Source organism: Ambystoma mexicanum, chromosome 4p, assembly GCF_040938575.1.
Source record: "Ambystoma mexicanum isolate Mex_15411 chromosome 4p, UKY_AmexF1_1, whole genome shotgun sequence".
NCBI lineage: Eukaryota > Metazoa > Chordata > Amphibia > Caudata > Ambystomatidae > Ambystoma > Ambystoma mexicanum.
This window is the reverse complement of record NC_090927.1, coordinates 27,890,850-27,915,870: the sequence shown is the minus strand read 5'-3', so window position 1 is coordinate 27,915,870 and position 25,021 is coordinate 27,890,850.

The following is a 25,021-nucleotide window of genomic DNA, read 5'->3' as shown; positions in this document are numbered from 1 at the left end:
TTGGAGATGAGGTTGCATCTGATGATGGTGTAGTCATCCGGGGTGGCAAGTGATAAGGGGTGGGGTCCTGATGCGGCATGCAACCAGCTCTCGGTGATAGCTAGGAAATCTAGGATGTTCGGATGTGAAGGGCACATGGTTGATTGGGTGTGGGGTTGACTGCAAAATGCTCAAGCCAAAGAGCAGGTGCGTTCAGGTAGGGATTCAAAAGTGTTGTAGATTGCAGGAGTAGGGAGTTGGAGCTGTGCTGTGGGTCAGGGGACGGGCAGGGAGGTGACTGAAATAGCAGCCATGTGGAGTTGAAGTGCCGAGCAGTCTAACATGGTCATGTCAAAGTACTTTATGCCGGAGTGCTGTGTAGACGTAGAGCAGCTAGCGTATGTATATGATACGAACAATGTGTCTTTGAGGCAGTGTGTTGTAGGGTAGCAAGATATTTGGATATGCATAGTGCGGGTGGCCTAAAGTCAACGTTGGTTGGCTGGGTGATGGAGATCTCTAGTTGTTTCTCTGTCTAATAGGGTAACTCAATAGGCACATTCACAGTAAGTCATTAATTGCATACAGCTTGCCTTTAGTATACATGGTACATTTGGAATTGCTCGCCTATTGAGGGGGACTGGGACTGGGTTATTGAACAACAGGCCTCCCTGTCCTCCCTGTCCTCCCTATCCTCCAAGGTGGGGTACTATGGGGTGCTGAATGCACTCACCACATGCCACACACACCACCCTAGAACACGCTTACCTCTGTGGGATTCAGCAAGTCCTTCTCCCAGCTGGCCACAGTTGTCACGCCCGCATCCAGCAACAAGGAGATTGGAAGTGGAACAGCTGCAGGGCTTCGAAGTCTCTGTTCCTCCAGGCCCCTTAGCCTCTTGGTCTGGTTAACTCGCAGCTACCAAGCTGCTGGGCCGCAACAACGCAGTTCTGCTATGCCTCCATTAGATTTAAGGGCCAACAAGCATTAGAGAAAAGAACGTAACAGTGAGCTGTGTCAAGCCGCACTCTCTCGCACGTTACAACACGTAGAACATAGCAGCCGTTTCCGACAGGGAATAATAGATTACATATTCCGCAGTTCTGCTGGAAGTGCATTCCAGAGTTGAGGGCCCCTGATGTAAAAGCATTGGTCTCCCCGGGAGAGGCATTTAGATAAGGGGACAGCCAGAACATTTTTGCCAGAGGAACACAAAGTACGCCCTGGCCGATGGTTCTTAATTCTTGCGATCAGATTCCTAGGAGCAGTTCCCTGGATGCATGCACCTGAAAATCAGCCATAGTAGTCGGAATTCAATTCTTTTACGCATTGGTAACCTGTGCAATCTTTTGTTTTTAAACCTTTATTTATTTCTGGTAGAACGGTGCAGCGCAAGTAGTGGGACCAGTCATTAGTACAATCAATAGCATTTTGCAGAGATTGATTCATAGTGCATAATACATAACAGATTGCAGGATAGCACAGAGCGGGGATACAAAACCTTCTATCATAAGTATTCTATTTACAGTTTTGTCGCATAGGAAAGAGCAAAAACCCACCCACGTGTCATGAGGTCTAGACCTAGGAGCAAGAGAATAGTTCTTTTGGCTATCATACAAGCGATGTTAGCAAATGTACGAAGGTTCTTACTATGAATTGTCTGCCATATACCAAAGAGTGGACCCATTTGGTCGTGTTCTAATGGGTTTTCTATAATTTCCACTATTTTTCCAATTACTCAGGACCAAAAGTCCCCTAATTTAGGGCACGCCCAGAACAGGTGCAGGTGGTCTGCCAATTCATGTCTGCATCTAGGGCAACCAAGGGGCTGCGAGTGTGTCAATTTAGAGAGTCTAGCCAGTGTGTAGTAGAGCCTATTCAATCTGAAGTTAATGGAAACTTTGTTGGTATGGGCACAACTTCGGCTTCATTGCTCATCTGTTAGTACTCTGGCAAGGTTCCGGGCCCAACCTCGTCTTGCGTTTGAGGTCGGGATTGAGCAGGAGTTCTGTACCATCTTATACAGTGTGGAAAGGATATGATTGCAGTCCCCAGAGTTATGATATGATATGATAGGTTAGTTATGATGCGCTTAATACCCAGATGTTTCTAAGCGCGGACCCGAGGATCGACCTGTGTTCCTCCATGTTGTCTTGCTTCCAAGGAGAGCACGTTGCCCCTGAGCTATCCTACTGAGACAAATTGGCGATGTAGGCTAAGCTGGCAGTTGCTGAGGGCCCATTCGGGTAGGATGACCATCTAGTCGAGATGGCCAAGCACATTCTATAGTATTGCCGTTTCCAGGTTGCAGGGGTTATAAATTTCCCCTCTGGGAAGACATCCGCAAGATTCTTATAGCCTAGGTTTCCCCAATGTAACTATATTGTCTTGTCCCATGTCGCTTTGAGCTCAGGGAATTTCCAAAGGAGTAGCCAACGATAGTAAGGTTTTTTACAGTACCAGTGAGGGAGAACAATGTTCTCCATGCTCATAGAGTGGACATATTCGGGTCAAATGGGCTGTCCCCTCTATAGTGTTGATTTTATTCAAGCGTTTTAAGGTCTAATTCCCCTGCGGCCAATGCCTCAAGTTTGACGTGTGGTGGGGAGGATGCTGTGGAGTACCAAAATGTTGCGAACTGGGCTTGTGCTGCTATCCAGTGTGTCATGTCCACCCATTTCTTCCGGACTGCTCTGGTGTGCCAGAGGAATTGGGAGAGCTGTCCATGTAGTTGTGCAAAATATGCTTTCCCAGGCCTGATCGGCATATTGGCATATACGTACAACATCTTGGGGAGCAAAATCATTTTGGTCATTGAAAACTTGGTATTAGAGGGTAATGGGAGAGTTCTCCATATACCCATTTTGGTCTCTGCATATGTACTAAGTGTGGCGTAGTTGTCCCACTGTAGCTAGTCATGAGATATCGAAATTGAGACCCCCCAGGGATTTAATTCGGTCTAGTGCCAATTCCTGACAGTTAGGTGTGTTATTGGTGAGAGGGAATATCTCTGATTTTGAAGCATTGATTGTGAAGCCTGAGAGCTCGCCAATGTGGGCGATGTTCTGTATAATCGGGGTGAGGTTAATTAGAGGGTCTTTTACGAAAAGCATAACATCATCTGCATATAATGAGATGATTTCGGGATGTCCCGCCAGACGAAAACCCCAGTGTCCATGATTTACACTAATGTATTCTGCCATTGGTTCTATGGCCGGAGCAAAGAGGATTGGGGAAAAGGGGCAGCCCTGTCAGGTTCCTCTTTCTAACAGTAATAGGGAGGATGTGTGCGAGTTAACCCAGACCCTAGCCAAAGGTTGTGTGCATAATAATTTGATATATGGTTGCATCTTGAGGCCTATTGCCATCTTCTAGTGTTAGGAACATGTAGTCCCAGGCAACCATATCAAAAGCCTTTTGGGCATCAGTCTTGGCCGCAACTGCTTGGGTATCCAGGTCTAACCTGCTGATTATATTAAACAGACTTCTGATATTAAGTGAGGTGGACCTTCCAGGTACGAATCCAGCCTGGTCGTGGTGTGCCAGGTGAGGGATTAATGGAAGGAGCCTATTGGCCGGCACCTAAGCATATATTTCAGTATCGCAATTTATAAGGGAGAGGGGCCTATATGAGCCACATTCATTTTTAGGCTTATCTGGCTTCAGTAATATCGTAATTACGTCATCTCTCAGGGATACTGGGAGGATGTGGCACTGTAGGGATTCTTCCCACACCTGCTGGAGGACTGGTGACAGTGTCGCTGCATACTCCTGGTAAAATTCAGCTGTCGGGCATCAGCCCCGGTGCCTTACTTTCAGGAAGTGCAGAGATGACATCCGCTATCTCCTCTATCGTGATCGGGAGTTCAAGTTTTTCCCTGGATTGAGGGTTCAAGGAGGGCAATGTGACTTTCTGGAGGAAGGCCTGTATTTCTAGGTCTCCTTTGGACAGAGGAGCTGTATATAGTTGGCAATAAAAATCCCTGAACACTGTCACCACCTCAGCGTCCGCCCATCTATTGTTTCCCTGCATGTCTAGTATGCAGCCCACCTGTTCGCGGCCACGTTCCGATCAGACCACTCTCGCCAAGGTCCAACCTGGTCGATCTCCCTGGCATTAAATCTCTCTAGCTCGGCGTGGATTTGGGCTAATAGTGCGGGACCTGAGGTTCGAGAATGTTCCTGTTGTAGGCTTTTGAGTTTGCTTTCAGATTGATTGGAGACCCTCCTGATACATTTGAGCACGCCAGCCTGCCTTGATATTGACATACCACGAATGTACACCCGAAAGGACTGCCACCTAGTGTCCTGGGACGTGGCATCTGATGTGTTAGTCGCAAAGAAGGTGTCTATATCATTTTTTTATGTCAGCTCGGAACACTATATCACGTAGCGCTTCAGATTTCAATCTCCACGTGAGCCTCTCAGGAGCATCTCTATATTCCAGGGTTAACAGGACTGGGGAATGATCAGAGAGTGTGCAGGGCTTAATATCCAGTTTAAGTACTTTCCCAATTAGTGCGTTGGAGATTAAGAAGAGGTCTATTTGGGAAGCCATATCGTGTACCGAGGAGTAATAAGTGAATTCTCTGGAGGAGGGGTGAAAGGTCCTCCATGCATCTCGGAGGTCAAATGTTTGCGCGGGTTTGTGGGCGGGGGTTTTGTTGGACCTATGTAGTGTGCGATCCAGTATTAAATGCATATCCCCACCCCAGATTTGGGGTATCCCGTAGTATCCTGCCACGGTATCCTTTAAACTGACAAAGAATTCTGGGGAGTCTGTATTCGGGCAATATGTGTTTACAGTTATGGTCTCTAAACCTTCAAGGAAATAGTGTATTATTATATATCAACCTTCAGTGTGCATGGACAGTGTAATCCCTGTCTGCGTCACTCTTACCATACCTCTACATGGACACTATAATCCCTGTCTGTGTCACTCTTAGCACACCTCTACATAGACGATAAAATCTCTGCCTGTGCCACTCTTACCATACCTCTACATGGAGCGTATAATCCCTGCCTGTGTCACTCTTAGCAGACCTCTACATAGACAGTATAATACCTGCCTGTGTCACTCTTACCATACCTCTACATGGACAGTGCAATCCCTGTCTGTGTCACTCTTACCTTGTCTGTGTTACTTTACCCTATTGTATAATCCCTGTCTGTGTTACTTTTACCATACTTGTAAATGGGTAGTGTAATTCATGTCTGTGTCACTTTTACCATACCTGAAAATAGACAGTATAATCTGTGCCTTTGTCACTCTTACCATACCTGTACATGGACAGTATAATCCCTGTCTGTGTCACTCTTACCATACCTATGCATGGACAGTATAATCCCTGTCTGTGTTACTCTTACCATACCACTACATGGACCGTATAATCACTGTCTCTGTCACTCTTAGCATACCTCTACATGGACAGTATAATCCCTGTTTGTGTCACTCTTACCATACCACTACATGGACCGTATAATCACTGTCTGTGTCACTCTTACCATACCTGTAAATGGACAGTATAATCCCTGCCTGTGTCACTTTTACCACACCTGTAAATGGAGTGTATAATCCCTGTCTGTTTCACTCTTACCATACCTCTACATGGACAGTGCAATCCCTGCCTGTGTCGCTCTTACCATACCTCTACATGGACAGTATAATCACTGTCTGTGTCTGTTAGGGAGAATGTTCCAGAATGGTTAATTTCCCTTACCTACAGAGTCCCTCAGCAGTTTTGCTGGATTTTTAGGATTTCTTTTTTCACCTGGTAAGAGTCTGAGCCTTTTTTTCCCACTCTTACATGTGTTTTGCTGTGTGTGTAACATTTTTCTTGTGTTCATACACAGTGGAGCCTCACCTACTCCACAGGCATCATCTTTTTACTGTGTGTTACACAGCACCTTCAGTGCAGTGACACTGGGTTGTCTTTTATACTTCCGAACTCAGACTCCATTTTCTGGACTGACTACTGTCTCCCAGAACATGTAAAGTTGCCATTGACTTTATTAGTCTCTTTAAAATCCACAGACCCAGTACAAACTACCTTACATAGAGTTCTGGAAAGGGTTCATACGTATCCCTTTTTGTCTGTTTCTCTTGGAGCATTGTTTCGCTCCCTTTTCATCAAGACTTGGCTGGTGGCAGTGGTAACTACCCTATTTTTCCTACCACAGTTATCTTAAATAACCTTGGTACTGTTTTAGCCTATCTTGGTAGCCTCGAACTTAAACCCTCTAGACCATATACTTTTTTTATACGGTTCCGGCTGGGTTTATTCACCATTTCTTTTTGAAAATGTCTTTCTCGTGTTTTACTCTGCGCGCAAAACCAGATTTAGTTCCTTTGTTCGCCGTCCTTTCGCAGGCTTCTACACAGAAGCTCTCGTTAGGCGCCTGAAAGTCTGGGCAGGCAGGATGTGAGGGAGGGGTTTTAGGAGCCCTGCCATGGATTCCCTTGGAAACCCAAGTCGCACTCCTGTTTGATTGGCTAGGTTACTGTCCTGCCAGGACAACCACCCTGCTGTGTGATTGACAGCCAGGCTCTCTGAATGGGGGAAAACTGCATAAAAAGCAGGTCTCTGGGGCTGGAAAGGCAGAGTCGCCACTGGAACAAAAGAACCAACAAGGAGCTGACAGAAGAGGACCCCCACAACGAATGAACCAACCGGTGAAGCCCTACTGCAGGTCCGAATCTTCAGACTCCAACGACAGAAAAGATCTACCAGGAATCTTCTTCTCCTGAGCTGGTGGGACCAACCAGTTCACCCAAACTGCAAGCCAGGACTCCCTCCTCTGGTTGAATTTGCTGTACAGAGCTGCAGTGAACCGGATAGCCAGGAAGGTGGGACCCTGCTTGGGTTTTAAAGAGCGCACCTTTTATTTGTTGCTTTGCTCTGCTGCTGGTTTCTTCCCTGGGCAGTGCAGGACCCTCCAGTCTTCCTACTTCATGTCAATCTGACCATCGCTTCAGGAAGCATGCGCCTGAATGACCTGCCAGGAACTTCCGCCTCAGCTACATCTCCTTCTCCATTTAAAGGAACTGTGCAAATCCGGTTGTTTGTTTTGTCCAGCCGCGTGAAGGTGTGTGAAACCTTCCGCCAATCCAAGGGCTCGGTCCTTCTCTACTCTTTAAACTAACTTTTCTGCCAACAAACTTTGTCGGGAACTCTTGGCAAAGACTTAGGGCCTCATTACACGTTGCGCGCTAAAATTCGCAAATTACCGTCATGGCGCCCTTAACGTGTCCGCCCTCGCATGAGGGCGCTAATAGCGTACCATTACGAGTACGCGGACACGAGCATCATGCCATGCCGGTAATGCCCCAACTGCCATGCCGCTAAACTCCCCCAATAGTCCTTTACCGGCTTCGATGACAGTGCAGATAGCATCTCCGCCTTGACGCAGCATGCAAATAGCGGTCACTGCTAATAGCGGTGACCGTTAAATAGCGGAACCGGAAACAGCGTCATCGCACAGGAACGGGAAAGAGCACGGCGGCCATCTTTAAAAACACAATCCATTGCCATCCTCTGCCCCCTGGACCTCTTTGTAGTACTTTGCTGTTGGAAAATATCTGGAACACCCTTACCATGCCCAAGGATCTCAAAAAAACAACTGACCGCCAGCGGAAAGAAAAGTTTTCGACTGAGGAGCTACTAATCCTGACACAGACCCTATCTGAAAATGCTGCAGTGGTCTTCGCAAACGACATGCGGCGTGAGACACTCCTCCATAAAAAAGGAATCTGGGAGGAGGTGGCACTGAAAGTAAGTGCTGTGGGCACCAGCACCCACAATGTACGTGAGTGCCGGAAAAGATGGGATGACCTTAGACTCCGGGTCAGAATGATCTTGGCAGAAAATCACAACATTGCCACAGCAGGTGGATCGGGGTCGCCAATTAAACTAAAAGAATGGGAGGAGACATGTGCCAACCTCATAGGAGTTGAATGCAACGAGGGAGTCGGGAGGATGGAGCATGGCGTGGCAGGCACTTCGGATGGTGGTAAGTGTACCAATGAAAGCATGCAATGCGAATCTACTGGTCCCTGCAAATGTCAGCCCAGAATCACCTAACGGATGGCCAAAAAGCCACACATGCATCCCACCCTGCCCATGTCAGTGCCAGACCCAAACACACACACATGCACACATCAACAGAGCCAAGTGCCACACACAACACTGCATGGATGAGCCACAGAACTGACACATCACCTGCATCCTTCACAATGAAGTCCAAATGCCCACAACTGCATTGATGATGTATCCTGCATTAAGTACATCGAACTGTAACCAATGCCATCCCCCTTCTTGTCCCCGACAGGGTCACATACAGACAGTGGCGATGGTGGGAATGCATCCCAGGCACCCCCTGCGCAGAAGAAAAAAAAGGCCACAGCCCACAGAGGACACCTCCACAACATCCAGGGGAAAAGGCACAAGGCTCCATTTGCAGAGTCTCAAACATCGGTCGAGCGCCACTGCCAAGGCCACACCAAAGCCAACTGCCCCACCTCCGAAGGTCCACTCACCACCACCGATCACAGCCACCGAGGGACCACCATCAGCTGCAGCCAGTTTGGCAGGAGAGGCGGCAGCCACTGCTCCATTATCTGATGTGGAGGACCCAAGAGAATTCGACCTGGGCATGCACACACCAAGCCCCCCTGGAACTCCCCAGCCATCACCACCACACACACCTGGCTCCAACGTCACTGGTGATGAGACCATGGGAGCTTTCAGTAGCCCCCCGGTGCCTCCATCTGTTAACCTGCCTGCATCACAATGCACACCAGCCACACCACCAGAGCCCCACACTGCCCTTGACCTGGCCAGCATCAGCCAGCGGCAACAGGGTGTCACTGTGCTGGTTGGGCAGCATGTGTAGGAGGCTGCCCGTCTCAGGGAGGAGATTGCGGAGACATCCAGGCAGTCCAGGGAGGGGATGGAGGCATGCACAGACAGGCTGTGTGGGGAACTCATCCGAGTTCGGGAGGTCCTCACACGTATTTCGGATGCTATGGATCGCCAATTCCCACCACCACCACCACCTGGACAGTCTGCCCCTTCTTCGTCCGCCAGTTTGCGGCAGTCAAGCCCACCCCGACGCTCCACACACAACACCAGGCGCAGCTCTAGGCAGCCTCCCAATGCTGGTTTTGGCAATGACCAATAGGGAGTTAATGTTCATGCTTCCGCGTGCATGCCTGGATGCATACATTGTGGAAGACACATGAGGGACTGTTGTGGGGTGTGGGGGGAAGGGTGTGATGGGACTGTTGTGGGGGGTGGGGGGAAGGGTGTGATGGGACTGTTGTGGGGGCTGGAGGGGAAGGGTGTGATGGGACTGTTGTGGGTGGTAGGGGAAGGGTGTGATGGGACTGTTGTGGGGGCTAGAGGGGAAGGGTGTGATGTGACTGTTGTGGGGGGTGGGGGGAAGGGTGTGATGGGACTGTTGTGGGGGCTGGAGGGGAAGGGTGTGATGGGACTGTTGTGGGGGGTGGGGGTAAGGGTGTGATGGGACTGTTGTGGGGGGTGGGGGGAATGGGTGTGATGGGACTGTTGTGGGGGTAGGGAGAAGGGTGTGATAGGACTGTTGTGGGGGGTGGCGGGGAAAGGGTGTGATGGGGCTGTTGTGGGGGGTGGGGTGAAGGGTGTGATGGGGCTGTTGTGGGGGGTGGGAGGGAGGGTGTGATGGACTGTTGTGGGGGGTGGGGGGAAGGGTGTGATGGGACTGTTGTGGGGGGTGGGGGGAAGGGTGTGATGGGACTGTTGTGGGGGGTGGGGGAAGAGTGTGATGGGACTGTTGTGGGGGTGGGGGAAGGTTGTGATGGGACTGTTGTGGGGGGTGGGGGGAAAGGGTGTGATGGGACTGTTGTGGGGGGAGGGGGAAGGGTGTGATGGGACTGTTGTGGGGGGTGGGGGGAAAGGGTGTGATGGGACTGTTGTGAGGGGTTGGGGGGAAAGGGTGTGATGGGACTGTTGTGATGGGACTGTTTAAAGGGTGTGATGGGACTGTTGTGGGGGGTAGGGGGAAGGGTGTGATGGGACTGTTGTGGGGGTGGGGGGAAAGGGTGTGATGGGACTGTTGTGGGGGCTGGAGGGGAAGGGTGTGATGGGACTGTTGTGGGGGGTGGGGGGGAAAGGGTGTGATGGGACTGTTGTGGGGGGTGGGGGGGAAGGGTGTGATGGGACTGTTGTGGGGGGTGGGGGGAAAGGGTGTGATGGGACTGTTGTGGGGGGTGGGGGGTGGGGGGAAGGGTGTGATGGGACTGTTGTGGGGGGTGGGGGGAAAGGGTGTGATGGGACTGTTGTGGGTGCTGGAGGGGAAGGGTGTGATGGGACTGTTGTGGGGGTGGGGGGAAAGGGTGTGATGGGACTGTTGTGGGGGGTGGGGGGAAAGGGTGTGATGGGACTGTTGTGGGGGGTGGGGGGGAAAGGGTGTGATGGGACTGTTGTGGGGGGTGGGGGGGAAAGAGTGTGATGGGACTGTTGTGGGGGGTGGGGGGGAAAGGGTGTGATGGGACTGTTGTGGGGGGTGGGGGGAAAGGGTGTGATGGGACTGTTGTGGGGGGTGGGGGAAGGGTGTGATGGGACTGTTGTGGGGGGAAAGGGTGTGATGGGACTGTTGTGGGGGGAAGGGTGTGATGGGACTGTTGTGGGGGGTGGGGGGAAGGGTGTGATGGGACTGTTGTGGGGGTGGGGGGAAGGGTGTGATGGGACTGTTGTGGGGGTGGGGGAAGGGTGTGATGGGACTGTTGTGGGGGTGGGGGGGAAAGGGTGTGATGGGACTGTTGTGGGGGATGTGGGGGAAAGGGTGTGATGGGACTGTTGTGGGGGGTGGGGGGGAAAGGGTGTGATGGGACTGTTGTGGGGGGTGGGGGGGAAAGGGTGTGATGGGACTGTTGTGGAGGGTGGGGGGGAAAGGGTGTGATGGGACTGTTGTGGGGGGTGGGGAAGGGTGTGATGGGACTGTTGTGGGGGTGGGGGGGAAAGGGTGTGATGGGACTGTTGTGGGGGGTGGGGGGAAAGGGTGTGATGGGACTGTTGTGAGGGGTGGGGGGAAGGGTGTGATGGGACTGTTGTGGGGGGTGGGGGGAAGGGTGTGATGGGACTGTTGTGGGGGGTGGGGGGAAGGGTGTGATGGGACTGTTGTGGGGGTGGGGGGAAGGGTGTGATGGGACTGTTGTGGAGGGTGGGGGGGAAGGGTGTGATGGGACTGTTGTGAGGGGTGGGGGGGAAAGGGTGTGATGGGACTGTTGTGGGGGTGGAGGGGAAAGGGTGTGATGGGACTGTTGTGGGGGGTGGGGGGGAAAGGGTGTGATGGGACTGTTGTGGGGGGTGGGGGGGAAAGGGTGTGATGGGACTGTTGGGGGGGTGGGGGGAAGGGTGTGATGGGACTGTTGTGGGGGGTGGGGGGAAAGGGTGTGATGGGACTGTTGTGGGGGGTGGGGGGGAAGGGTGTGATGGGACTGTTGTGGCAGGTGGGGGAAGGGTGTGATGGGACTGTTGTGGGGGGTGGGGGAAGGGTGTGATGGGACTGTTGTGGGGGGTGGGGAGAAGGGTGTGATGGGACTGTTGTGGGGTGTGGGGGGAAGGGTGTGATGGGACTGTTGTGGGGGGTGGGGGGAAGGGTGTGATGGGACTGTTGTGGGGGTGGGGGAAGGGTGTGATGGGACTGTTGTGGGGGGTGGGGGGAAGGGTGTGATGGGACTGTTGTGGGGGGTGGGGGGAAGGGTGTGATGGGACTGTTGTGAGGGGTGGGGGGAAAGGGTGTGATGGGACTGTTGTGGGGGTGGGGGGGGAAAGGGTGTGATGGGACTGTTGTGGGAGGTGGGGGGAAGGGTGTGATGGGACTGTTGTGGGGGGTGGGGGGAAGGGTGTGATGGGACTGTTGTGGGGGCTGGAGGGGAAGGGTGTGATGGGACTGTTGTGGGGGGTGGGGGGAAGGGTGCGATGGGACTGTTGTTTGGGCTGGAGGGGAAGGGTGCGATGGGACTGTTGTTTGGGCTGGAGGGGAAGGGTGCGATGGGACTGTTGTGGGGGCTGGAGGGGAAGGGTGTGATGGGACTGTTGTGAGGGGTGGGGGGAAGGGTGTGATGGGACTGTTGTGGGGGGTGGGGGAAGGGTGTGATGGGACTGTTGTGGGGGGTGGGGGGAAGGGTGTGATGGGACTGTTGTGGGGGTAGGGGGAAGGGTGTGATGGGACTGTTGTGGGGGGTGGGGGGAAGGGTGTGATGGGACTGTTGTGGGGGTGGGGGGAAGGGTGTGATAGGACTGTTTTGGGGGGTGGGGGGGAAAGGGTGTGATGGGACTGTTGTGGGGGGTGGGGGGGAAAGGGTGTGATGGGACTGTTGTGGGGGGTGGGGGGAAGGGTGTGATGGGACTGTTGTGGGTGGTGGGGGGAAGGGTGTGATGGGACTGTTGTGGGGGCTGGAGGGGAAGGGTGTGATGGGACTGTTGTGGGGGGTGGAGGGAAGGGTGTGATGGGACTGTTTTGGGGGTGGGGGGAAGGGTGTGATGGGACTGTTGTGGGGGCTGGAGGGGAAGGGTGTGATGGGACTGTTGTGGGGGGTGGGGGGAAAGGGTGTGATGGGACTGTTGTGGGGGGTGGGGGGAAAGGGTGTGATGGGACTGTTGTGGGGGGTGGGGGGGAAAGGGTGTGATGGGACTGTTGTGGGGGGTGGGGGGGAAAGGGTGTGATGGATGGGACTGTTGTGGGGGGTGGGGGAAGGGTGTGATGGGACTGTTGTGGGGGGTGTGGGGAAAGGGTGTGATGGGACTGTTGTGGGGGGTGGGGGGGAAAGGGTGTGATGGGACTGTTGTGATGGGACTGTTTAAAGGGTGTGATGGGACTGTTGTGGGGGGTAGGGGGAAGGGTGTGATGGGACTGTTGTGGGGGGTGGGGGGAAAGGGTGTGATGGGACTGTTGTGGGGGCTGGAGGGGAAGGGTGTGATGGGACTGTTGTGGGGGGTGGGGGGTAAAGGGTGTGATGGGACTGTTGTGGGGGGTGGGGGAAGGGTGTGATGGGACTGTTGTGGGGGGTGGGGGGTAAGGGTGTGATGGGACTGTTGTGGGGGCTGGAGGGGAAGGGTGTGATGGGACTGTTGTGGGGGGTGGGGGGAAAGGGTGTGATGGGACTGTTGTGGGGGGTGGGGGGGAAAGGGTATGATGGGACTGTTGTGGGGGGTGGGGGGGAAAGGGTGTGATGGGACTGTTGTGGGGGGTGGGGGGGAAAGGGTGTGATGGGACTGTTGTGGGGGGTGGGGAGGAAAGGGTGTGATGGGACTGTTGTGGGGGGTGGGGGGAAGGGTGTGATGGGACTGTTGTGGGGGGGAAAGGGTGTGATGGGACTGTTGTGGGGGTGGGGGGAAGGGTGTGATGGGACTGTTGTGGGGGGTGGGGAGAAGGGTGTGATGGGACTGTTGTGGGGTGGGGGGAAGGGTGTGATGGGACTGTTGTGGGGGTGGGGGAAGGGTGTGATGGGACTGTTGTGGGGGGTGTGGGGGAAAGGGTGTGATGGGACTGTTGTGGGGGGTGGGGGGGAAAGGGTGTGATGGGACTGTTGTGGGGGTGGGGGGGAAAGGGTGTGATGGGACTGTTGTGGGGGGTGGGGGGGAAAGGGTGTGATGGGACTGTTGTGGGGGGTGGGGGAAGGGTGTGATGGGACTGTTGTGGGGGGTGGGGGGTAAGGGTGTGATGGGACTGTTGTGGGGGGTGGGGGGAAGGGTGTGATGGGACTGTTGTGGGGGGTGGGGGGAAGGGTGTGATGGGACTGTTGTGGGGGGTGGGGGGAAGGATGTGATGGCACTGGTGTTGGGGGTGGGGGGAAGGGTGTGATGGGACTGTTGTGGGGGTGGGGGGAAGGGTGTGATGGGACTGTTGTGAGGGGTGGGGGGAAAGGGTGTGATAGGACTGTTGTGAGGGGTGGGGGGAAAGGGTGTGATGGGACTGTTGTGGGGGTGGGGGGGAAAGGGTGTGATGGGACTGTTGTGGGGGGTGGGGGGAACGGGTGTGATGGGACTGTTGTGGGGGGTGGGGGGAAAGGGTGTGGTGGGACTGTTGTGGGGGGTGGGGGGAAGGGTGTGATGGGACTGTTGTGGGGGTGGGGGAGGAAGGGTGTGATGGGACTGTTGTCGCAGGTGGGGGGAAGGGTGTGATGGGACTGTTGTGGGGGGTGGGGGAAGGGTGTGATGGGACTGTTGTGGGGGGTGGGGAGAAGGGTGTGATGGTACTGTTGTGGGGGTGGGGAGAAGGGTGTGATGGGACTGTTGTGGGGGGTGGGGGGAAGGGTGTGATGGGACTGTTGTGGGGCTGGGGGGAAGGGTGTAATGGGACTGTTGTGGGGGGTGGGGGGAAGGGTGTGATGGGACTGTTGTGGGGGGTGGGGGGAAGGATGTGATGGGACTGTTGTGGGGGTGGGGGAAGGGTGTGATGGGACTGTTGTGGGGGGTGGGGGGAAGGGTGTGATGGGACTGTTGTGGGGGGTGGGGGGAAGGGTGTGATGGGACTGTTGTGGGGGGTGGGGGGGAAGGGTGTGATGGGACTGTTGTGGGGGAGGGGGAGAAAGGTTGTGATGGGACTGTTGTGGGGGTGGGGGAAAGGGTGTGATGGGACTGTTGTGGGGGGTGGGGGGAAGGGTGTGATGGGACTGTTGTGGGGGCTGGAGGGGAAGGGTGTGATGGGACTGTTGTGAGGGGTGGGGGAAGGGTGTGATGGGACTGTTGTGGGGGGTGGGGGGAAGGGTGTGATGGGACTGTTGTGTGGGCTGGAGGGGAAGGGTGTGATGGGACTGTTGTGGGGGCTGGAGGGGAAGGGTGTGATGGGACTGTTGTGAGGGGTGGGGGGAAGGGTGTGATGGGACTGTTGTGGGGGGTGGGGGGAAGGGTGTGATGGGACTGTTGTGGTGGGTTGGGGGAAGGGTGTGATGGGACTGTTGTGGGGGGTGGGGGGAAGGGTGTGATGGGACTGTTGTGGGGGTGGGGGGAAGGGTGTGATGGGACTGTTGTGGGGGGTGGGGGGAAGGGTGTGATGGGACTGTTGTGGGGGGTGGGGTAAGGGTGTGATGGGACTGTTGTGGGGGGTGGGGGGGAAAGGGTGTGATGGGACTGTTGTGGGGGTGGGGGGAAAGGGTGTGATGGGACTGTTGTGGGGGGTGGGGGGAAGGGTGTGATGGGACTGTTGTGGGGGGTGGGGGATGGGTGTGATGGGACTGTTGTGGGGGCTGGAGGGGAAGGGTATGATGGGACTGTTGTGGGGGGTGGGGGGAAGGGTATGATGGGACTGTTTTGGGGGGTGGGGGAAGGTTGTGATGGGACTGTTGTGGGGGCTGGAGGGGAAGGGTGTGATGGGACTGTTGTGGGGGCTGGAGGGGAAGGGTGTGATGGGACTGTTGTGAGGGGTGGGGGGAAGGGTGTGATGGGACTGTTGTGGGGGGCTGGGGAGGAAGGGTGTGATGGGACTGTTGTGGGGGGTGGGGGGAAGGGTGTGATGGGACTGTTGTGGGGGCTGGAGGGGAAACGTGTGATGGGACTGTTGTGGGGGCTGGAGGGGAAGAGTGTGATGGGACTGTTGTGAGGGGTGGGGGAAGGGTGTGATGGGACTGTTGTGGGGGGTGGGGGGGAAGGGTGTGATGGGACTGTTGTGGGGGGTGGGGGGGAAGGGTGTGATGGGACTGTTGTGGGGGGTGGGGGGAGAAAGGGTGTGATGGGACTGTTGTGGGGGTTGGGGGGGAAGGGTGTGATGGGACTGTTGTGGGGGGTGGGGGGGAAGGGTGTGATGGGACTGTTGTGGGGGGTGGGGGGAGAAAGGGTGTGATGGGACTGTTGTGGGGGTTGGGGCGGAAGGGTGTGATGGGACTGTTGTGGGGGGTGGGGGAAGGGTGTGATGGGACTGTTGTGGGGGTGGGGGGGAAGGGTGTGATGGGACTGTTGTGGGGGGTGGGGGGAAGGGTGTGATGGGACTGTTGTGGGGGGTGGGGGGGAAAGGGTGTGATGGATGGGACTGTTGTGGGGGGTGGGGGAAGGGTGTGATGGGACTGTTGTGGGGGGTGTGGGGAAAGGGTGTGATGGGACTGTTGTGGGGGGTGGGGGGGGGAAAGGGTGTGATGGGACTGTTGTGATGGGACTGTTTAAAGGGTGTGATGGGACTGTTGTGGGGGGTAGGGGGAAGGGTGTGATGGGACTGTTGTGGGGGGTGGGGGGAAAGGGTGTGATGGGACTGTTGTGGGGGCTGGAGGGGAAGGGTGTGATGGGACTGTTGTGGGGGGTGGGCGGGAAATGGTGTGATGGGACTGTTGTGGGGGGTGGGGGGGGAAAGGGTGTGATGGGACTGTTGTGGGGGGTGGGGGGAAGGATGTGATGGGACTGTTGTGGGGGGTGGGGGAAAGGGTGTGATGGGACTGTTGTGGGGGGTGGGGGGGAAAGGGTGTGATGGGACTGTTGTGGGTGGTGGGGGGGAAAGGGTGTGATGGGACTGTTGTGGGGGGTGGGGGGGAAAGGGTGTGATGGGACTGTTGTGGGGGGTGGGGGGAAGGGTGTGATGGGACTGTTGTGGGGGGGAAGGGTGTGATGGGACTGTTGTGGGGGTGGAGGAAGGGTGTGATGGGACTGTTGTGGGGGTGGGGGGAAGGGTGTGATGCGACTGTTGTGGGGTGGGGGGAAGGGTGTGATGGGACTGTTGTGGGGGTGGGGGAAGGGTGTGATGGGACTGTTGTGGGGGCTGTGGGGGAAAGGGTGTGATGGGACTGTTGTGGGGGGTGGGGGGGAAAGGGTGTGATGGGACTGTTGTGGGGGGTGGGGGGGAAAGGGTGTGATGGGACTGTTGTGGGGGGTGGGGGGGAAAGGGTGTGATGGGACTGTTGTGGGGGGTGGGGGAAGGGTGTGATGGGACTGTTGTGGGGGGTGGGGGGTAAGGGGGTGATGGGACTGTTGTGGGGGGTGGGGGGAAGGGTGTGATGACACTGGTGTTGGGGGTGGGGGGAAGGGTGTGATGGGACTGTTGTGGGGGTGGGGGTAGGGTGTGATGGGACTGTTGTGGGGGGTGGGGGGAAGGGTGTGATGGGACTGTTGTGAGGGGTGGGGGGGAAAGGGTGTGATAGGACTGTTGTGAGGGGTGGGGGGAAAGGGTGTGATGGGACTGTTGTGGGGGTGGGGGGGGGAGGGTGTGATGGGACTGTTGTGGGGGGTGGGGGGGAACGGGTGTGATGGGACTGTTGTGGGGGGTGGGAGGGAAAGGGTGTGGTGGGACTGTTGTGCGGGGTGGGGGGAAGGGTGTGATGGGACTGTTGTGGGGGTGGGGGAGGATGGGTGTGATGGGACTGTTGTGGCAGGTGGGGGGAAGGGTATGATGGGACTGTTGTGGGGGGAGGGGGAAGGGTGTGATGGGACTGTTGTGGCAGGTGGGGAGAAGGGTGTGATGGGACTCTTGTGGGGGGTGGGGAGAAGGGTGTGATGGGACTGTTGTGGGGGGTGGGGGGAAGGGTGTGATGGGACTGTTGTGGGGCTGGGGGAAGGGTGTAATGGGACTGTTGTGGGGGGTGGGGGGAAGGGTGTGATGGGACTGTTGTGGGGGGTGGGGGGAAGGATGTGATGGGACTGTTGTGGGGGTGGGGGAAGGGTGTGATGGGACTGTTGTGCGGGGTGGGGGGAAGGGTGTGATGGGACTGTTGTGGGGGGTGGGGGGAAGGGTGTGATGGGACTGTTGTGGGGGGTGGGGGGAAAGGGTGTGATGGGACTGTTGTGGGGGTGGGGGAGAAAGGTTGTGATGGGACTGTTGTGGGGGTGGGGGGAAGGGTGTGATGGGACTGTTGTGGGGGATGGGGGGAAGGGTGTGATGGGACTGTTGTGGGGGCTGGAGGGGAAGGGTGTGATGGGACTGTTGTGAGGGGTGGGGAAAGGGTGTGATGGGACTGTTGTGGGGGGTGGGGGGAAGGGTGTGATGGGACTGTTGTGTGGGCTGGAGGGGAAGGGTGTGATGGGACTGTTGTGGGGACTGGAGGGGAAGGGTGTGATGGGACTGTTGTGAGGGGTGGGGGGAAGGGTGTGATGGGACTGTTGTGGAAGGTGGGGGAAGGGTGTGATGGGACTGTTGTGGTGGGTTGGGGGAAGGGTGTGATGGGACTGTTGTGGGGGGTGGGGGGAAGGTTGTGATGGGACTGTTGTGGGGGTGGGGGGAAGGGTGTGATGGGACTGTTGTGGGGGGTGGGGGGAAGGGTGTGATGGGACTGTTGTGGGGGGTGGGGTAAGGGTGTGATGGGACTGTTGTGGGGGGTGGGGGGGAAAGGGTGTGATGGGACTGTTGTGGGGGGTGGGGGGAAAGGGTGTGATGGGACTGTTGTGGGGGGTGGGGGGAAGGGTGTGATGGGACTGTTGTGGGGGGTGGGGGATGGGTGTGATGGGACTGTTGTGGGGGCTGGAGGGGAAGGGTGTGATGGGACTGTTGTGGGGGGTGGGGGGAAGGGTGTGATGGGACTGTTTTGGGGGGTGGGGGAAGGGTGTGATGGGACTGTTGTGGGGGCTGGAGGGGAAGGGTGTGATGGGACTGTTGTGGGGGCTGGAGGGGAAGGGTGTGATGGGACTGTTGTGAGGGGTGGGGGGAAGGGTGTGATGGGACTGTTGTGGGGGGGTGGGGAGGAAGGGTGTGATGGGACTGTTGTGGGGTGTGGGGGGAAGGGTGTGATGGGACTGTTGTGGGGGCTGGAGGGGAAGCGTGTGATGGGACTGTTGTGGGGGCTGGAGGGGAAGAGTGTGATGGGACTGTTGTGAGGGGTGGGGGGAAGGGTGTGATGGGACTGTTGTGGGGGGTGGGGGGGAAGGGTGTGATGGGACTGTTGTGGGGGGTGGGGGGGAAGGGTGTGATGGGACTGTTGTGGGGGGTGGGGGGAGAAAGGGTGTGATGGGACTGTTGTGGGGGTTGGGGCGGAAGGGTGTGATGGGACTGTTGTGGGGGGTGGGGGGAAGGGTGTGATGGGACTGTTGTGGGGGGTGGGGGGAAGGGTGTGATGGGACTGTTGTGGGGGGTGGGGGGGAAGGGTGTGATGGGACTGTTGTGGGGGGTGGGGGGGAAAGGGTGTGATGGATGGGACTGTTGTGGGGGTGGGGGAAGGGTGTGATGGGACTGTTGTGGGGGGTGTGGGGAAAGGGTGTGATGGGACTGTTGTGGGGGGTGGGGGGGGAAAGGGTGTGATGGGACTGTTGTGATGGGACTGTTTAAAGGGTGTGATAGGACTGTTGTGGGGGGTAGGGGGAAGGGTGTGATGGGACCGTTGTGGGGGGTGGGGGGAAAGGGTGTGATGGGACTGTTGTGGGGGCTGGAGGGGAAGGGTGTGATGGGACTGTTGTGGGGGGTAGGGGGGAAAGGGTGTGATGGGACTGTTGTGGGGGGTGGGGGGAAAGGGTGTGATGGGACTGTTGTGGGGGGTGGGGGAAGGGTGTGATGGGACTGTTGTGGGGGGTGGGGGGAAGGGTGTGATGGGACTGTTGTGGGGGGGAAAGGGTGTGATGGGACTGTTGTGGGGGTGGGGGGAAGGGTGTGATGGGACTGTTGTGGGGGGTGGGGGGAAGGGTGTGATGGGACTGTTGTGGGGTGGGGGAAGGGTGTGATGGGACTGTTGTGGGGGTGGGGGAAGGGTGTGATGGGACTGTTGTGGGGGGTGTGGGGGAAAGGGTGTGATGGGACTGTTGTGGGGGTGGGGGGGAAAGGGTGTGATGGGACTGTTGTGGGGGTGGGGGGGAAACTTTGTGATGGGACTGTTGTGGGGGGTGGGGGGGAAAGGGTGTGATGGGACTGTTGTGGGGGGTGGGGAAGGGTGTGATGGGACTGTTGTGGGGGGTGGGGGGTAAGGGTGTGATGGGACTGTTTTGGGGGGTGGGGGAAGGGTGTGATGGGACTGTTGTGGGGGGTAGGGGGAAGGGTGTGATGGGACTGTTGTGGGGGGTGGGGGGAAGGATGTGATGGCACTGGTGTTGGGGGTGGGGGGAAGGGTGTGATGGGACTGTTGTGGGGGTGGGGGGAAGGGTGTGATGGGACTGTTGTGGGGGGTGGGGGGAAGGGTGTGATGGGACTGTTGTGAGGTGTGGGGGGGAAAGGGTGTGATAGGACTGTTGTGAGGGGTGGGGGGAAAGGGTGTGATGGGACTGTTGTGGGGGTGGGGGGAAAGGGTGTGATGGGACTGTTGTGGGGGGTGGGGGGGAACGGGTGTGATGGGACTGTTGTGGGGGGTGGGGGGGAAAGGGTGTGGTGGGACTGTTGTGGGGGGTGGGGGAAGGGTGTGATGGGACTGTTGTGGGGGTGGGGGAGGAAGGGTGTGATGGGACTGTTGTGGCAGGTGGGGGGAAGGGTGTGATGGGACTGTTGTGGGGGGTGGGGGAAGGGTGTGATGGGACTGTTGTGGGGGGTGGGGAGAAGGGTGTGATGGGACTGTTGTGGGGGGTGGGGAGAAGGGTGTGATGGGACTGTTGTGGGGGGTGGGGGGAAGGGTGTGATGGGACTGTTGTGGGGCTGGGGAGAAGGGTGTAATGGGACTGTTGTGGGGGGTGGGGGGAAGGGTGTGATGGGACTGTTGTGGGGGGTGGGGGGAAGGATGTGATGGGACTGTTGTGGGGGTGGGGGAAGTGTGTGATGGGACTGTTGTGGGGGGTGGGGGGAAGGGTGTGATGGGACTGTTGTGGGGGGTGGGGGGAAGGGTGTGATGGGACTGTTGTGGGGGATGGGGGGAAAGGGTGTGATGGGACTGTTGTGGGGGTGGGGGAGAAAGGTTGTGATGGGGCTGTTGTGGGGGTGGGGGGAAGGGTGTGATGGGACTGTTGTGGGGGGTGGGGGGAAGGGTGTGATGGGACTGTTGTGGGGCCTGGAGGGGAAGGGTGTGATGGGACTGTTGTGAGGGGTGGGGGAAGGGTGTGATGGGACTGTTGTGGGGGGTGGGGGGAAGGGTGTGATGGGACTGTTGTGTGGGCTGGAGGGGAAGGGTGTGATGGGACTGTTGTGGGGGCTGGAGGGGAAGGGTGTGATGGGACTGTTGTGAGGGGTGGGGGGAAGGTTGTGATGGGACTGTTGTGGGGGTGGGGGGAAGGGTGTGATGGGACTGTTGTGGTGGGTTGGGGGAAGGGTGTGATGGGACTGTTGTGGGGGTGGGGGGAAGGGTGTGATGGGACTGTTGTGGGGGTGGGGGGAAGGGTGTGATGGGACTGTTGTGGGGGGTGGGGGGAAGGGTGTGATGGGACTGTTGTGGGGGTGGGGTAAGGGTGTGATGGGACTGTTGTGGGGGGTGGGGGGAAAGGGTGTGATGGGACTGTTGTGGGGGGTGGGGGGAAAGGGTGTGATGGGACTGTTGTGGGGGGTGGGGGGAAGGGTGTGATGGGACTGTTGTGGGGGGTGGGGGATGGGTGTGATGGGACTGTTGTGGGGGCTGGAGGGGAAGGGTGTGATGGGACTGTTGTGGGGGGTGGGGGGAAGGGTGTGATGGGACTGTTTTGGGGGTGGGGGAAGGGTGTGATGGGACTGTTGTGGGGGCTGGAGGGGAAGGGTGTGATGGGACTGTTGTGGGGGCTGGAGGGGAAGGGTGTGATGGGACTATTGTGAGGGGTGGGGGAAGGGTGTGATGGGACTGTTGTGGGGGGGTGGGGAGGAAGGGTGTGATGGGACTGTTGTGGGGGGTGGGGGGAAGGGTGTGATGGGACTGTTGTGGGGGCTGGAGGGGAAGCGTGTGATGGGACTGTTGTGGGGGCTGGAGGGGAAGAGTGTGATGGGACTGTTGTGAGGGGTGGGGGGAAGGGTGTGATGGGACTGTTGTGGGGGGTGGGGGGGAAGGGTGTGATGGGACTGTTGTGGGGGGTGGGGGGGAAGGGTGTGATGGGACTGTTGTGGGGGGTGGGGGGAGAAAGGGTGTGATGGGACTGTTGTGGGGGTTGGGGCGGAAGGGTGTGATGGGACTGTTGTGGGGGGTGGGGGGAAGGGTGTGATGGGACTGTTGTGGGGGGTGGGGGGAAGGGTGTGATGGGACTGTTGTGGGGGGTGGGGGGGAAGGGTGTGATGGGACTGTTGTGGGGGGTGGGGGGGAAGGGTGTGATGGGACTGTTGTGGGGGGTGGGGGGAAAGGGTGTGATGGATGGGACTGTTGTGGGGGGTGGGGGAAGGGTGTGATGGGACTGTTGTGGGGGGTGTGGGGAAAGGGTGTGATGGGACTGTTGTGGGGGGTGGGGGGGAAAGGGTGTGATGGGACTGTTGTGATGGGACTGTTTAAAGGGTGTGATGGGACTGTTGTGGGGGGTAGGGGGAAGGGTGTGATGGGACTGTTGTGGGGGGTGGGGGGAAAGGGTGTGATGGGACTGTTGTGGGGGCTGGAGGGGAAGGGTGTGATGGGACTGTTGTGGGGGGTGGGGGGGATAGGCTGTGATGGGACTGTTGTGGGGGGTGGGGGGAAAGGGTGTGATGGGACTGTTGTGGGGGGTGGGGGAAGGGTGTGATGGGACTGTTGTGGGGGGTGGGGGGGTAAGGGTGTGATGGGACTGTTATGGGGGCTGGAGGGGAAGGGTGTGATGGGACTGTTGTGGGGGGTGGGGGGAAAGGGTGTGATGGGACTGTTGTGGGGGGTGGGGGGAAAGGGTATGATGGGACTGTTGTGGGGGGTGGGGGGAAAGGGTGTGATGGGACTGTTGTGGGGGTGGGGGGGAAAGGGTGTGATGGGACTGTTGTGGGGGGTGGGGGGAAGGGTGTGATGGGACTGTTGTGGGGGGGAAAGGGTGTGATGGGACTGTTGTGGGGGTGGGGGGAAGGGTGTGATGGGACTGTTGTGGGGGGTGGGGGGAAGGGTGTGATGGGACTGTTGTGGGGTGGGGGGAAGGGTGTGATGGGACTGTTGTGGGGGTGGGGAAGGGTGTGATGGGACTGTTGTGGGGGTGTGGGGGAAAGGGTGTGATGGGACTGTTGTGGGGGGTGGGGGGGAAAGGGAGTGATTGGACTGTTGTGGGGGGTGGGGGGGAAAGGGTGTGATGGGACTGTTGTGGGGGGTGGGGGGAAAAGGGTGTGATGGGACTGTTGTGGGGGGTGGGGGAAGGGTGTGATGGGACTGTTGTGGGGGGTGGGGGGAAGGGTGTGATGGGACTGTTGTGGGGGGTGGGGGGAAGGGTGTGATGGGACTGTTGTGGGGGGTGGGGGGAAGGATGTGATGGCACTGGTGTTGGGGGTGGGGGGAAGGGTGTGATGGGACTGTTGTGGGGGTGGGGGGAAGGGTGTGATGGGACTGTTGTGGGGGGTGGGGGGAAGGGTGTGATGGGACTGTTGTGAGGGGTGGGGGGGAAAGGGTATGATAGGACTGTTGTGAGGGGTGGGGGGAAAGGGTGTGATGGGACTGTTGTGGGGGGTGGGGGGAAGGATGTGATGGCACTGGTGTTGGGGGTGGGGGGAAGGGTGTGATGGGACTGTTGTGGGGGTGGGGGGAAGGGTGTGATGGGACTGTTGTGGGGGGTGGGGGGAAGGGTGTGATGGGACTGTTGTGAGGGGTGGGGGGGAAAGGGTGTGATAGGACTGTTGTGAGGGGTGGGGGAAAGGGTGTGATGGGACTGTTGTGGGGGTGGGGGGGAAAGGGTGTGATGGGACTGTTGTGGGGGGTGGGGGGGAACGGGTGTGATGGGACTGTTGTGGGGGGTGGGGGGGAAAGGGTGTGGTGGGACTGTTGTGGGGGGTGGGGGGAAGGGTGTGATGGAACTGTTGTGGGGGTGGGGGAGGAAGGGTGTGATGGGACTGTTGTGGCAGCTGGGGGGAAGGGTGTGATGGGACTGTTGTAGGGGGTGGGGGAAGGGTGTGATGGGACTGTTGTGGGGGGTGGGGAGAAGGGTGTGATGGGACAGTTGTGGGGGTGGGGAGAAGGGTGTGATGGGACTGTTGTGGGGGGTGGGGGGAAGGGTGTGATGGGACTGTTGTGGGGCTGGGGGGAAGGGTGTAATGGGACTGTTGTGGGGGTGGGGGGAAGGGTGTGATGGGACTGTTGTGGGGGGTGGGGGGAAGGATGTGATGGGACTGTTGTGGGGGTGGGGGAAGGGTGTGATGGGACTGTTGTGGGGGGTGGGGGAAAGGGTGTGATGGGACTGTTGTGGGGGGTGGGGGGAAGGGTGTGATGGGACTGTTGTGGGGGGTGGGGGGGAAAGGGTGTGATGGGACTGTTGTGGGGGTGGGGGAGAAAGGTTGTGATGGGACTGTTGTGGGGGTGGGGGGAAGGGTGTGATGGGACTGGTGTGGGAGGTGGGGGGAAGGGTGTGATGGGACTGTTGTGGGGGCTGGAGGGGAAGGGTGTGATGGGACTGTTGTGAGGGGTGGGGGAAGGGTGTGATGGGACTGTTGTGGGGGGTGGGGGGAAGGGTGTGATGGGACTGTTGTGGGGGGTGGGGGGGAAAGGGTGTGATGGGACTGTTGTGGGGGTGGGGGGGAAAGGGTGTGATGGGACTGTTGTGGGGGGTGGGGGGAAGGGTGTGATGGGACTGTTGTGGGGGGGAAAGGGTGTGATGGGACTGTTGTGGGGGTGGGGGGAAGGGTGTGATGGGACTGTTCTGGGGGGTGGGGGGAAGGGTGTGATGGGACTGTTGTGGGGTGGGGGAAGGGTGTGATGGGACTGTTGTGGGGGTGGGGAAGGGTGTGATGGGACTGTTGTGGGGGTGTGGGGGAAAGGGTGTGATGGGACTGTTGTGGGGGGTGGGGGGGAAAGGGTGTGATTGGACTGGTGTGGGGGGTGGGGGGGAAAGGGTGTGATGGGACTGTTGTGGGGGGTGGGGGGGAAAGGGTGTGATGGGACTGTTGTGGGGGGTGGGGGAAGGGTGTGATGGGACTGTTGTGGGGGGTGGGGGGAAGGGTGTGATTGGACTGTTGTGGGGGGTGGGGGGAAGGGTGTGATGGGACTGTTGTGGGGGGTGGGGGGAAGGATGTGATGGCACTGTTGTGGGGGGTGGGGGGAAGGGTGTGATGGGACTGTTGTGGGGGTGGGGGGAAGGGTGTGATGGGACTGTTGTTGGGGGTGGGGGGAAGGGTGTGATGGGACTGTTGTGAG